Below are 12,935 nucleotides of genomic sequence, written 5' to 3'. Positions count from 1 at the left end.
CTGCTGCAGTATTTGGATTTACCAGATATCACCATTGTAGTCCTTCACTTAATGCCACAGTCCCTCGCTTGATGCTCCAGGGCTTCGCTTGCCACTACAGTGCTCCTCCAGTTTAATGCTGCCACTGCAGTGCCCTTATTATTTAATGCTGCCACTGCAGTGCTCCGTAATTTTGATGCTGCCACTGCAGTGCTCCTACTATTTAATGCTGCCTCTGCAGTGCTCCTCTTATTTGATGCTGCCACTGCAGTGCTCCTCCTGTTTGATGCTGCCACTACAGTGCCCCTACTATTTAATGCTGCCACTGCAGTGATCCGTCTTTTTTGACGCTGCCGCTGCAGTGCTCCTCATATTTGATGCTGCCGCTGCATTGCTCCTCCAGTTTAATGCTGCTGCTGCAGTGCTCCTCCTATTTGATACTGCCACTGCAGTTCTCCTCCTATTTGATGCTGCCTCTGCAGTGCTCCTCCTATTTTGATGCTACAGTGCTCCTCCAGTTTAATGCTGCCACTGCAGTGCCCTTACTATTTAATGCTGCCACTACAGTGCTCCTACTATTTAATGCTGCCACTGCAGTGCTCCGTAATTTTGATGCTGCCACTGCAGTGCTCCTCCACTTTGATGCTGCCACTGCAGTGCCCCTACTATTTAATGCTGCCACTGCAGTGATCTGTCATTTTGCCGCTGCTGCAGTGCTCCTCCTATTTGATGCTGCCGCTGCGTTGCTCCTCCAGTTTGATGCTGCCGCTGCAGTGCTCCTCCTATTTTGATGCTACAGTGCTCCGCCACTTTGACACTGCCGCTGCAGTGCTCCTCTTATTTGATGCTGCCGCTATAGTGCTCTTCCAGTTTAATGCTGCCACTTGCAGGGCTCCTCCCTTTTAATGCTGCTGCTGCAGTGCTGCTCCAGTTTAATACTGCCCCTGCAGTTCTCCTCCTATTTGATGCTGCAGTTTTCCTCCTATTTGATTCTGCCACTTCAGTTCTCCTCCTATTTTACGCTGCCGCTACAGTGTTCCTCCTATTTTGATGCTAAAGTGCTCCTCCATTTTGATACTGCCGCTGCAGTGCTCCGCCATTTTTACACTGCCAATGCAGTTCTCCTCTTATATTGATGCTGCAGTTTTCCTGCTATTTGTTTCTGCCACTGCAGTTCTCCTCCTATTTGATGCTGCCGTTGCAGTGTTCCTCCTATTTTGATGCTACAGTGCTCCTCCTTTTTGACACTGTCGCTGCAGTGCTCCTTCTATTTGATGCTGCCGCTACAGTGCTCCTCCAGTTTCATGCTGCCACTCCAGGGCTCCTCCTTTTTAATGCTGCTGCTGCAATGTTCCGCAATTTGACGCTGCTGCAGTGCTCCACCAATTTGATGCTGCAGTTCTCCTCCAGTTTAATGCTGCCACTGCAGTGCACCTCCTATTTAATACTGCCACTGCAGTGCACCTCCTATTTAATACTGCCGTTGCAGTGTTCCTCCTATTTAATGCTGCCTCTGCTGTGCTACTCCTATTTGATGCTGCCACTGCAGTGCTCCCCCTTTTTCGATACTGCAGTGAGCCGCAATTCGATACCGCCGCTGCAATGCTCCTCCAATTTTATGCTGCCGATGCACTGCTCCTCTATTTTGATGCTGCCCCTCCAGTGCTCCACAATTTGATACTGCCACTGCAGTGCTCCACCATTTGATGCAGCCGCTGCAGTGCTTCGCAGTTCGATGCCGCAGTGCTCCGCAATTTGATTCTGCCACTGCAGTGCTCCACCATTTGATGCAGCCGCTGCAGTGCTTCGCAGTTCGATGCCGCAGTGCTCCGCAATTTGATTCTGCCACTGCAGTGCTGCGCCAATTTTATGCTGCAGTGATTCTCCTATTTGATGCTGCTACTGCAGTACTTCGCTAATTCGTGACTTCCGCTGCAATCCTTTGCTTGATACTGCCGCTGCAGTGCCCAGTGCTCCACAATTTAATATTGCCACTGTAGTGCTCCTCCAATTTGATGCAGCCGCTGTAGTGCTTCTCAATTTGATACTGCCACTGCAGTGCTTCGTTATTTGTGACTGCCATTGCCATGCTTTGCTTGATACTGCCGCTGCAGTGCCCCGCTAATTTGAGACCGCTGCTACAGTGCCCTGCCAATTTGAGACTGCCGCAGCAGTGCCATGACATTTTGAGACTGCCGCTGCAGTGCCCCGCCAATTTGAGACTGCCGTTGCAGTGCCCCGCCAATTCGAGACTGCCGCTGCAGTGCCCCGCCAATTCGAGACTGCCGCTGCAGTGCCCCGCCAATTCGAGACTGCCGCTGCAGTGCCCCGCCAATTCGAGACTGCCGCTGCAGTGCCCTGCCATCTTGAGACTGCCGCTGCAGTGCCCTGCCATCTTGAGACTGCCGCTGCAGTGCCCTGCCATCTTGAGACTGCCGCTGCAGTGCCCCGCCATCTTGAGACTGCCGCTGCAGTGCCCCGCCATCTTGAGACTGCCGCTGCAGTGCCCTGCCATCTTGAGACTGCTGCTGCAGTGTTTTGCTCAATGCTGCTGCATTGCCCCGACATTTTGAGACTGCCGCTGCAGTGCCACACCATTTTGAGACTGCCGCCCCAGTGCCCCGCCAATTTAAGAATGCTGGAGGCTGCTGCAGTTCCCCGCCAGTTTGAGAATGCTGCTGCAGTGCTTTGCTTGAAGCTGCTGCAGTGCCCCACCAATTTGAGAATGCTGGAGGCTGCTGCAGTTCCCCGCCAGTTTGAGAATGCTGCTGCAGTGCTTTGCTTGAAGCTGCTGCAGTGCCCCGCCAGTTTGAGAATGCGGCTGCAGTGCTTTGCTCGATGCTGCTGCAGTGCCCCGCCATTTTGAGAATGCTGCTGCAGTGCTTTGCTTGAAGCTGCTGCAGTGCCCCACCAATTCGAGAATGTTGGAGGCAGCTGCAGTGCCCCGCCAGTTTGAGAATGCTGTCACAGTGCTTTGCTCGATGCTGCTGCAGTGCCCCGCCATTTTGAGACTGCCGCTGCAGTGCCCTGCCAATTTGGGAAAGCTGCTGCAGTGCCCCACCATTTTTAAGACTGCTGCTGCAGTGCCCCGCCAATTTGAGAATGTTTGCTGCAGCGTTTTGCTTGATGCTGCTGCAATGCCCCGTCAATTCGAGAATGTTGCTGCAGTGCTTTGCTTGATGCTGCTGCAGCGCCTCGCCAATTCGAGAATGTTGCTGCAGTGCTCTGCTTGATGCTGCTGCAACCCCTCACCTATTTCATAAACTGCCACAGCAGTTACCTACCTCAGTACTGCTACAGTGCCATCTTCCATTCAGTCTATTTAACAATTTTGGGGGGTCTTCTGGAATAATTATGCAGACTCCTCCCGTAATCATGAGCTGTTCAAATTTCCATGATTCTTGCTTGCTGTCTATTTCTGCATTATATTTTTGGGGGGCAATCGGAGCTCGGGTAGAATATCCTCTCCGAGCCCCTCTATAGCAGACAGCAAGCCAAATCTGTTTACCACTTTCACTAAGATTATATGGGCACACAAACTCGTGAAGTGAAGTTAATAAACGTAATTTCGGGAGGAGTACGCCCATCTAATCTTTCAATTAATACCAAGGTATAAAACCAGCAGCTTACCTCTCCCCCTTTTTGGTTCCTGAAGCATCCCTCCTCCTCCCCTGCTCCTCCTTTTGTACACCACATTGGTGGTGGTTGAGGAGAGATCCCTGACATGAGTGTAAAGCGCTTTGGGTGTACAGTAGTACATATGAAAGTGCTATATAAATGACTCATTCATTCATTATTTTATTCATTCAATTTGCCTGTTATAGGGGGGCAATCGGAGCTCGGGTAGAATATCCTCTCCGAGCCCCTCTATAGCAGACAGCAAGCCAAATCTGTTTACCACTTTCACTAAGATTATATGGGCACACAAACTGGTGAAATGTAGTTGCTGATGTGTTAATGTTCCTCAGTTTATCAACAGTACTAATGGACAAATTAAATTGATAACTTATGTTTAGTTACTTTATGTAGATTTGTTTATTTACATTGCTCAGGTTCATGTAAAGTAAGCAGAGTTGACAACAGTGAACTCTTCATTGTAGCGCACACACACACCATTCTGATCTATTCAGATGTATCAGATGTCTATTTTATGGTGTGATGTGCTCATCTGCAATACTTATCAAAAATTCCTGTCAGATGTTAAATAAACATTTAGTAAGTATCTTTATCTTTAACATGCATATGTAATCCACTTTGGAGACGTATGTGTGTTACTGGAGCTCCCCTGTTAGCTATAGCCTACACAATAAAACGTGTTTTTACAGTACAATCACAACTATTTAGACAACTTTACACCTTCAACAATTCAAAAGTTTACTCTACAGAAGCTCAACAAACGTGATTTGAACACAAGAGAATTGTGATTTTCGTTTGTAATACTCACGTTTGAAAACACCCGCATCATTTTCCTCCACCTGACGTATCCTTTCCTGTGGCCTTATGGGAAGGCAGGGATAGAAAAGTATCCGACGATGAGCGCTTCACAATCTGGGCGGAGCGCAGTAGGCCATCCGGGGATTTCTCGCCTACTCTTTTATGATTACTGAGGTTTCGAACATACTACTCCTTTCACATACTGTTTTCGTCTACTATATAGTAGGTTAGTAGGCATATTCGAACGCAACTTGAGTACACGTACGTCCGAATCTCGCGAGAAATAGTCCAAACGCCTGGTAGTTCTCGCCTACTCTTTTATGAATACTAAGGATTCGGACATACTTTTCGCTCGCCTACTGCTTTTTCCATACTATATAGTAGGGAAGTATGCGGTTCCGAACGCAGCCTAAGACTACACAGCAGTCCCAGACGTAGTACTGAAGGAAAATGAAAATTGAGCGGAAGTACGTAGGAGGGCAGAGCCAGGCTACAATAGTCTGTTCAATTGTCAAAATTTGTCAAGAACATAATACTATGAATATATGGATCCCTTGGAACATTTGATACATTTATTACAGCAATTGACAGTCAGGTGACACTAGAACTTGACAAATGAAGGAGGAGTTTCATACATCTCAGATGACCAATCAAACGGTATGTTTAGTTACCTGACAGGTGCTGTCAGGTAATTTATCAGGATGAAATTTATCATGAGGTAATTTATCATGATGTAATTTCATTGCAATTTCATAAAAAGGCAAAAGGTAAGTTCACCAGTCTTCAGAGAGGAGGGCAGAGAGGAGAAGAGGGGTAGAGGGGAAGATAGGGGAAGCGGTTGAGAGGGGTAGAGAGGGGTAGAGAAGGAAAGACAGGGGAAGGGATTGAGAGGGGTAGAGAGGGGTATAGAAGGGATGAGAGGGGAAGGAGTTGAGAGGGGAAGGGTTATATTGTATGAACCATGTTTGTGCGCCACATGGTGTCAAAATTAGGTTTTGTTAAATTATTGTAAAATTTTGAAATAAGTGTTTCACTTTGCAAAAGATCTGGGGTGTTCTCCTAATTGTGTGTGTGGATGTGTGAATTGTGTGTAGTGTTTTGACAAAACAAGCCTTGTTTTCTTTTTTCTTTTTTTCTTTTTTTTGTCAGATTGTGCTACTGTAAGCAATCGTAAAAAGTTGTAATCCTTATTTTGAAGAATATAACACAATAAGAAAAGGGGTCAAAGATCTGCAATTAGTGCATGCCATGTAAATCTATCTAATACTGTGGGTTTTACTGTAACATTTCATTAAGCCTATTCATTTATGATTTCCCCCCTCCCCTTTCTGTCAAATACCCCATACAGTACCTTTGCATATGTACCCCAGGTTTAGAACCACTGGAGTAGTGGCCAGTAGTATATTGAAATTATATATATATTTTCATTGTTTTTTCTTTGTGTGTTTATATTACAGTATATTATGCTGTATACCTTTTCTTTTTACTCTGATGTATGGAAGTTACTGTGTGTGAATACAAAAGGTTATAATTTCCTTGGCAGTATGAGTGCAATGTGCAATGTCAAACCTTGGAGGCTACTCTTACCCTAAAATCCTATTTCTTTTTTTTTTTTCACTTGTATGCACAATTGTATTCTGTTAGCTAGATAAAAAAAAGTACAGTAACCATTGTCAATGCATGACTGGGCTAAGACTGAAAGGTGGACATGAAGAATATTTCAATGGTCCTTCTCATAGTGACAAAACGTCTAAAAAATTTGACTTGCGGAGCTTACACAATGCCAAAGGGATAAAGCATTTTGGGGGCACTGACTGTTTAAATGAGAAGGCAATTTAGTTTTGACATATGAGTGAACTGTTTTGGAAGAGGTATGAGATGTTGCAGGTGAACCATGGTGTTGTGCAGAATCATCCATGTTATTGTGGCAAAAGCAACAAAAGTGTTGAGAACGTCCGGTCTGTTTCAAGAAATGAGCCAAAGCAATTGAGAAGGATCTTTGCCATTTTGGTGGCACTGACTATTTATATGGGAAAGGAATTTAGTTCTGAAGAATGAGTGAACAGTTTTGGGAGAGATATTGGCTTTTGCAAGTGAGCTATAGGGTTGAGCTGAACTGTAAGACTGTTTTGCCAAATGATCTTAAAATTTTGAGAAGGTAATTTCTGTTTGGTCCATCTGTTTGTTAATGGAGAAAAACTGTAAACACTCTTGTAAAAACTATACACTTCTGTTTAAAAACCACACTTTGTTACCATATAAAACACACACGTTTCAAATTTCTATACTCTCTTTGCACAAGTTACACTCTGCTGTGATAAACACAAAACACTTTTAGCACTTCTACATCCCTATGATTAGAGTAGGCTACCATACACCAAGTACAAATATAATGTAAATCCACCAAACACTACATAAAACCAATGTTGCCGACTGAAAAAAATCATTTATTTCAACATGCCCAAAATGCTAACATGGACATTCATAATACTGTAACAAAATGTCACTTTACATATTATACTGCAAGCTTACTTTAAAAAAAAAAAAAAAACTAGACATTGTCTCTTTGCCTAGCTGGATCTGGCCAGAGATTTTCATCAACAGCGCAAGTAATGTTGTCATTAGCAAGACACCTTGGAAAGTGTCTTGACCTCCATCTGGTCACAGGCTTCCTCCTTGTCCTCCTCATTTTACTCTTTCCTTACATCTTACTCTTTGCACACCTGATGACTGTGTTCAACCAATTGGTTGGCCGGTGCAGTAATTTGACAGTCAGTGCTTTGGTATTGCAAGGAAGCGATTTCATGATAGATTTTTGTGTGTAATGTATGTTAAGTGTGTTTAATGTTTTGCAAATCTCTGTGTGTAGAGTTTTGCAACAAGTGTGAGGTTGACAGTGTGCTTATAGTTGTGCAAATATGGGCTGATGTTTTGCTTCTTGAATCTAAGATTTTGCTAATAGTGTACTACTTTTAATTTTAGTGTGTAAGGAATCCAAAAAAATGAACAGAAATTTCCGTCAAATTACTGGATAATGTCCTGGCAGAAAATTACCAGTACAATTTCCGTCTTTATTTTTTAATGTGTAAGCTTACTGTTATTAATTTTTTTTTTTTTTTTAATAACTACATTGTCTCTTCGCCTAGCTGAATCTGGCCAGAGATTTTCATCAACAGCGCAGGTAATGTTATCATTAGCAAGACACCTTGGAAAGAAAAGTCTTGAATGACAAATCCATCCTTGCATTGCTGCTACCTCCATCTGGTCCCAGGCCTCCTCCTTGTCTTACTCTATTTTCTGACTCTTTCTATTGTGTTAGATGAGTCGTGATAGATACATGTGATAGTGTCTACGTGATAGAGACATGATAGATTTTTGTGTGTAATGTATGTTAAGTGTGCTTAATGTTTTGAAAGTCATTGTGTGTACAGTTTTGCAACAAGTGTGAGGTTGACAATGTGCTTATAGTTGTGCAAATATGGGCTGATGTTTCGCTTCTTGAGTGTAAGGTTTTGCTAATAGTGTACTACTTTTCATTTTAGTGCACTGTAAAAAAATTTCCCGTTAAAAAACAGTAAAGAACTGGCAGCACGGTTGCCAGCTAGGCACTGTAAAATTAACAGTGTTTAACTGTTAATTAAAATTACAGTGACCTACTGTTTATAAAAAAACAGTAAAGAACTGGCAGCACGGTTGCCAGCAAGGCACTGTAAAATTAACTGTATCTTACTGTTGGTGAAATTTACAGTTGGAGACTGTTTTTGCAAATACAGCATAATGCTGTTTCTACATTCAAAGTATATTATATATATATATATATATATATATATATATATATATATATATATATATATATATATATATATATATATATATACATATTATTTATTTTCTAAACAGTGTGATTTAGCAAATTGCCCCTAACAGTCTTACTACAAAATACCATGTTTTACTACAGTGTGTATATGTAAGTATAAGTGTACAGTGTGTACTTTTTGAAACAGTGACTTAAAAATGTAACAGAAGGAAAGCAGCTTTAAAGTATTGTTTGAAAACATGTCTTGTTTTATTAAACTTTTGAATAACTTTCTTAGGAAAAGAAATGAAAATGTATGGGGAAGAATTGGTTATACAGAAATAAACTTAAAATATTCCCCTAATCGAATTCTGACATTTGTACAAAATGAAAGCAAAAGGTTAAACAAAATTATTACATTTGTTAATGTAAAATCAACTGCTTTAACAAGTTTTTAACAAATTATTCTGGCTGTTCAAGTCATACAGGCTGTCCAAAAAATGAACTCAGGACACAGAGATTAAGTGAACAAATTATAAAACAACTGAGTAAATGTTTGTAAGTGAATAAGAATTACTGAATACCTGAGAAAACAGAGTGTGTGTGTGTGTGTGTGCGTGCGTGCGACATGTGCGTGCGTGCGTGCGTGTGTGTGTGTGTGTGTGCGTGATGCGTGTCCGATGTGTGCGATGTGAGTGTGCATGAGATGCGCATATGTGTGATGCATGTGTGAGATGTGTGTGGGGTCTGTGGTGTGTAATACTTAGATAAAGTCCCACTCAAAATCCATCAATTTTTTAAGCAGACTGGAGACACGAGGGTTCACGGTTTTCTTTTTCTGAGTGACCTTCCCCGTCCGTTTTGAAATGAATCCTCCGGCCTTGGTGCCCTTTTCCGGATTTATCCCAATGACCCGCCTGCAAAACAAATGTGTGTGTTTAGAATTAGTGTGGAGGGGGAAAAAATTACTCATGGGGAACATATGAATATAGCATATATAAATATAGTAAGTCTATTCTTGTATTAAGAACACTTTGCTTTACATTGTCAGGAAAGAAAATTCTCTTAACAAGCTCCAGCACTCTTTTGGGCTGAATGATGTGTTTCAGTCTAGATTAAAGATATCTCTTTGTTCAAACACTGACATAACATCTTGACTGAAAAAATTGTAACAAATGCACATGGTCAGCATTTTAATGGCAACAAAAGATGGGTACTGGATGAGTCTGCTTCCTTGCAAGGTTTCAACCTCACCACCGATGGACATTTTATTTCCTTGACAGTCACTTATGTTTACGTAATAGGGCTCAAATATTTGATAGGAAATATATCTATTTGATGCTATATTCTCTGTTTATTAGGGCCAAGTGTTTAAATAAACACATTTTCTGTAAAGCGGCTTTAAATCTATATGTATTTTAATAAGAGATATACAAATAAAATCTGAAGTAAATTTAATGTATGCATCCAAATATCTGACCTTTGGATGAATTCCAGTGTGCATGCGGCTTCAGCTTGGTACTGAAGATTGAGATTGTAGTAAGTAGAGAAAAGAGCTGCAAGCCCAGACAGGAAAGACGGTTGGATGCCCTCGCAAATGATGTGCTCCTCAAGGCTGATCATCCACTGCTGGATACTGCTTCCTGGTGTTTTACCTGTACCTTAAAAAAGTAAAAACAATTTCAGCACTGACATAACATTAATTTGACATTGCCAATTGCAAATTAATGCATGGAAAGCTATAAATTAAAACAGTCACAGAGTCCTGTCCTTCTAACATAAATGCATTTCAACATAGACTGGTAAGTACAGACCTTTAAGTGTAAATGTGTAGGCCTATAGATTTTGTATTGTGAAATTATGTTGCTTAAATTTGATTTATTAATATTAATATGCTGTAGTACTACATTGATGTCCACAGAACTGACATGAAAACATGCTGACAAGTCTGGAAAAAAATATCAGCCAAAAATATATCCAACAAAATAAAATGGCCTTAAGAATACTATGCTGGCCAAAGCAGCATTACTGTACAAAGCAATACCAAAACTACGAATAAGAATTACTTTTAATAAGTACTATATCATTTAACTTCAAAACCAACTTGGATTGATGAAAAAAATATAACCGGAATAAAAGCACAACAGTACTACAATAAATGCACCTAAGAATAAAGATGTGCATATTAGAACATGCTTACCCAAGTTTGCAATCACAATGACATCGAAATTAAGTTTTTTTTCTAACTCTAGAGGTTTCGCAGATTACAGAAAAGCAAGCTAGCCAGTTAGTAAACAACCTTTCTTTTCAGCGCGCTACAGATTCATCAATATGATTTCAATGCAACAGTGTTTGGATTAAATAAAATAAAATAGATGCAGAAGAATTATTATCTCATGTAACTCACCCTGTAACTGGGAATAATATAATCCGAGTCAGAAATCCTATCCAAGATGTTGCATCTCTGAAAAGAGTTTCGAGAGACTCGAAACTCTGGCGAGTCTCTGAAAAGAACAAATAAAAGATAATTTCACTTCCAATATCCACAATACAGATTAGTTGCTGTAGCAAATGTAATGTATTTTGTCTACGATATCGTGCAAAACTCACCTATTAACAGTATGATGGCGGATGAAAGTCCATGCGTGCTCAGCAGTTTTCAAAAATACTGGATAGTAATGTTTTTTTTCCTTCAACTAATAAATACGGTAAAATGCCGTTATATTTTGTCTACGTCATTTGACAAAAACAAAAAAAAACATTAATGTACTGCTTTTGAACTTAACAGGATTATACTGTTGAATTTCAGCTGTAAATTAACAGCAATTTCTTACAGTGTGTGTAAGCAATCCAAAAAAAACTGTAATAGTGTGGCCTTCCTACTTGTCTAGCAGGTAGGAAATATATAGAAATTGAATAAAGTTATCAAACAGTTAACAAAATTACATTTAGATGAATCCTTCTATAAATTATAATCTTCTCTGTTACATTTGTTCTTTGATTTTAAGTAGTTGCTTTAGTTTTCCAGGGACTGTAAATGCATTTTAATTAGCAGTTTACAGCAAAATTATTTTGAATAAAAAACTACTCTTTACAATTACAAATTCTAATATAACTGGACCTTTTGAAAAGATTTAATATAGTTTGGATTTCAAATTGAGTCAAAAACCAGTCAACGTCACACAACGTCAATCTGATTGGCTGGGTAGCACATCATCATAACCCAACCAGTAAACGCTATTCTGATTGGCCGAGGCAACACACCAGCCAGGCATTTGGCGCGATTCTGCGTGCAAGACGGCACATTCAGCCTGCATCGCTTTCGCTTTTTTTGCATGTTCTCATTTGCAGCCTTTATGAGCATGTCAGAATAGGTGAAAATGAAATGAAAATACAAGCTCACAACCAAATGCATTGTGTGAGAGATTAGCTGTGCTTGACAAGGAGAGGGGTACAAGGAGGACCACCCTGGGGGACACTGATCAACTAGTGAAAGGGTTTATTGCATGTGTAATGTTGTTGGTTCCTACATCTATCCTTCACATTAACTTATTGAAATGTATTTTTCTTTAGGCTCTTTACCAACAGCCTCATGGCCAAATTTAATTTGAAAGGCAAGGGGAAAGGGGGGAAACATCCTATAGAGGGAACCAAGATTTATCGAGCAATAAAAGGTAAGTCAAGTTTCATGTTGACCAGTCTATAAATAACTTTGGACAACATTTCCTTCCCTTCTGACTTAAAAAAATAAAAAGCTATACCATCTTGATAGATACTTTATTCATCCACAAGAGGGAATTAAGGTGTTACAGTATTAAAGGGATACTCCACCATATTTTCATATTAAACTGTTATTCCCTTAACTAAAAATTTTTGCTCACAAATATGGGGATTTACCTGTATGACTGCATATTGCTTTTGCATATATATATAAATCATTTGTCTTTTTTCTTGTACAGAAGGGATCATGAAATGTGATTCTGCAGCCACTGAGGACTACATCAAATTCAATGTTTCTGAGCACCTCAAGCATGCACCACAAAGACTTGGAGGCGGAGGATTCACTATGCCCTGATTTATTTTTTTTGAATAAAGATGGAAATAAAGAAATGGCTATATTGAATTGTGACTTATTTGTATGTGTATAACTAGTGTTGTATGTATGTGGTCCCATGTTTCCAGAGGGTGAAGGATATGTTTTCTGTGCCAATTAATTTCACTGTAACTTTGTGTTTCAGCAGCTAGTTTGAGCTGGAAATACATTACACCTATGTATGTGTCTCCATTTATCACCTGCTGCTTAAACAATCAAATTGAGTTTTTTGAAAAAATAATCTAGTCCCATTGCATCGAAGCGCTGTGTGAACGCCTCTGCGTGACTGCGTCGTGAAGCGCGTGTAGAACCAGTCCATTCGGGAGATAGATCGTCATCGACGTGGTGACATCATCAACCAGAAACTATAAAGCGTCCGCGAACACAAACATGAACTAGCTTCTGAAACCTGAAGTAAGTGATCACGGGCATGCCGGGAGTATGGCCGGGCGACGCAGCGTCTCGTTCCCCTCAGGGAACTAGGGTTACATAGGTATCCGAGACCTTCCCTATCTGGGAACTCGAGCTGCGTCGAAACGCTGTGACAACGCTTATACCCACATCGCCATAGGACCAAGTGCCTCGTATGTGTGAAACCGTAGCGCACACGGCTGCGCCTGCGCCCCAACTGTA

The 12,935-nt window shown here is 41.0% G+C and overlaps 1 long non-coding RNA gene across 1 annotated transcript; it reads right to left on the bottom strand.

Annotated features, from left to right (window-relative positions):
* Positions 1–8,448: 8,448 nt before the first annotated feature.
* Positions 8,449–10,980, bottom strand: LOC137073261 (uncharacterized). Its single transcript, XR_010904758.1, has 4 exons — positions 10,820–10,980; positions 10,617–10,713; positions 9,690–9,870; positions 8,449–9,126 (listed from the first exon to the last, which is right to left on the bottom strand). It is a non-coding gene; the product is annotated as an uncharacterized lncRNA (long non-coding RNA).
* Positions 10,981–12,935: the final 1,955 nt, after the last annotated feature.

The sequence above is a fragment of the Pseudorasbora parva genome, chromosome 4, assembly GCF_024679245.1.
Source record: "Pseudorasbora parva isolate DD20220531a chromosome 4, ASM2467924v1, whole genome shotgun sequence".
NCBI lineage: Eukaryota > Metazoa > Chordata > Actinopteri > Cypriniformes > Gobionidae > Pseudorasbora > Pseudorasbora parva.
The sequence above is the reverse complement of the archived record's forward strand: the minus strand, read 5'-3'. Positions and strand labels throughout refer to the sequence as shown.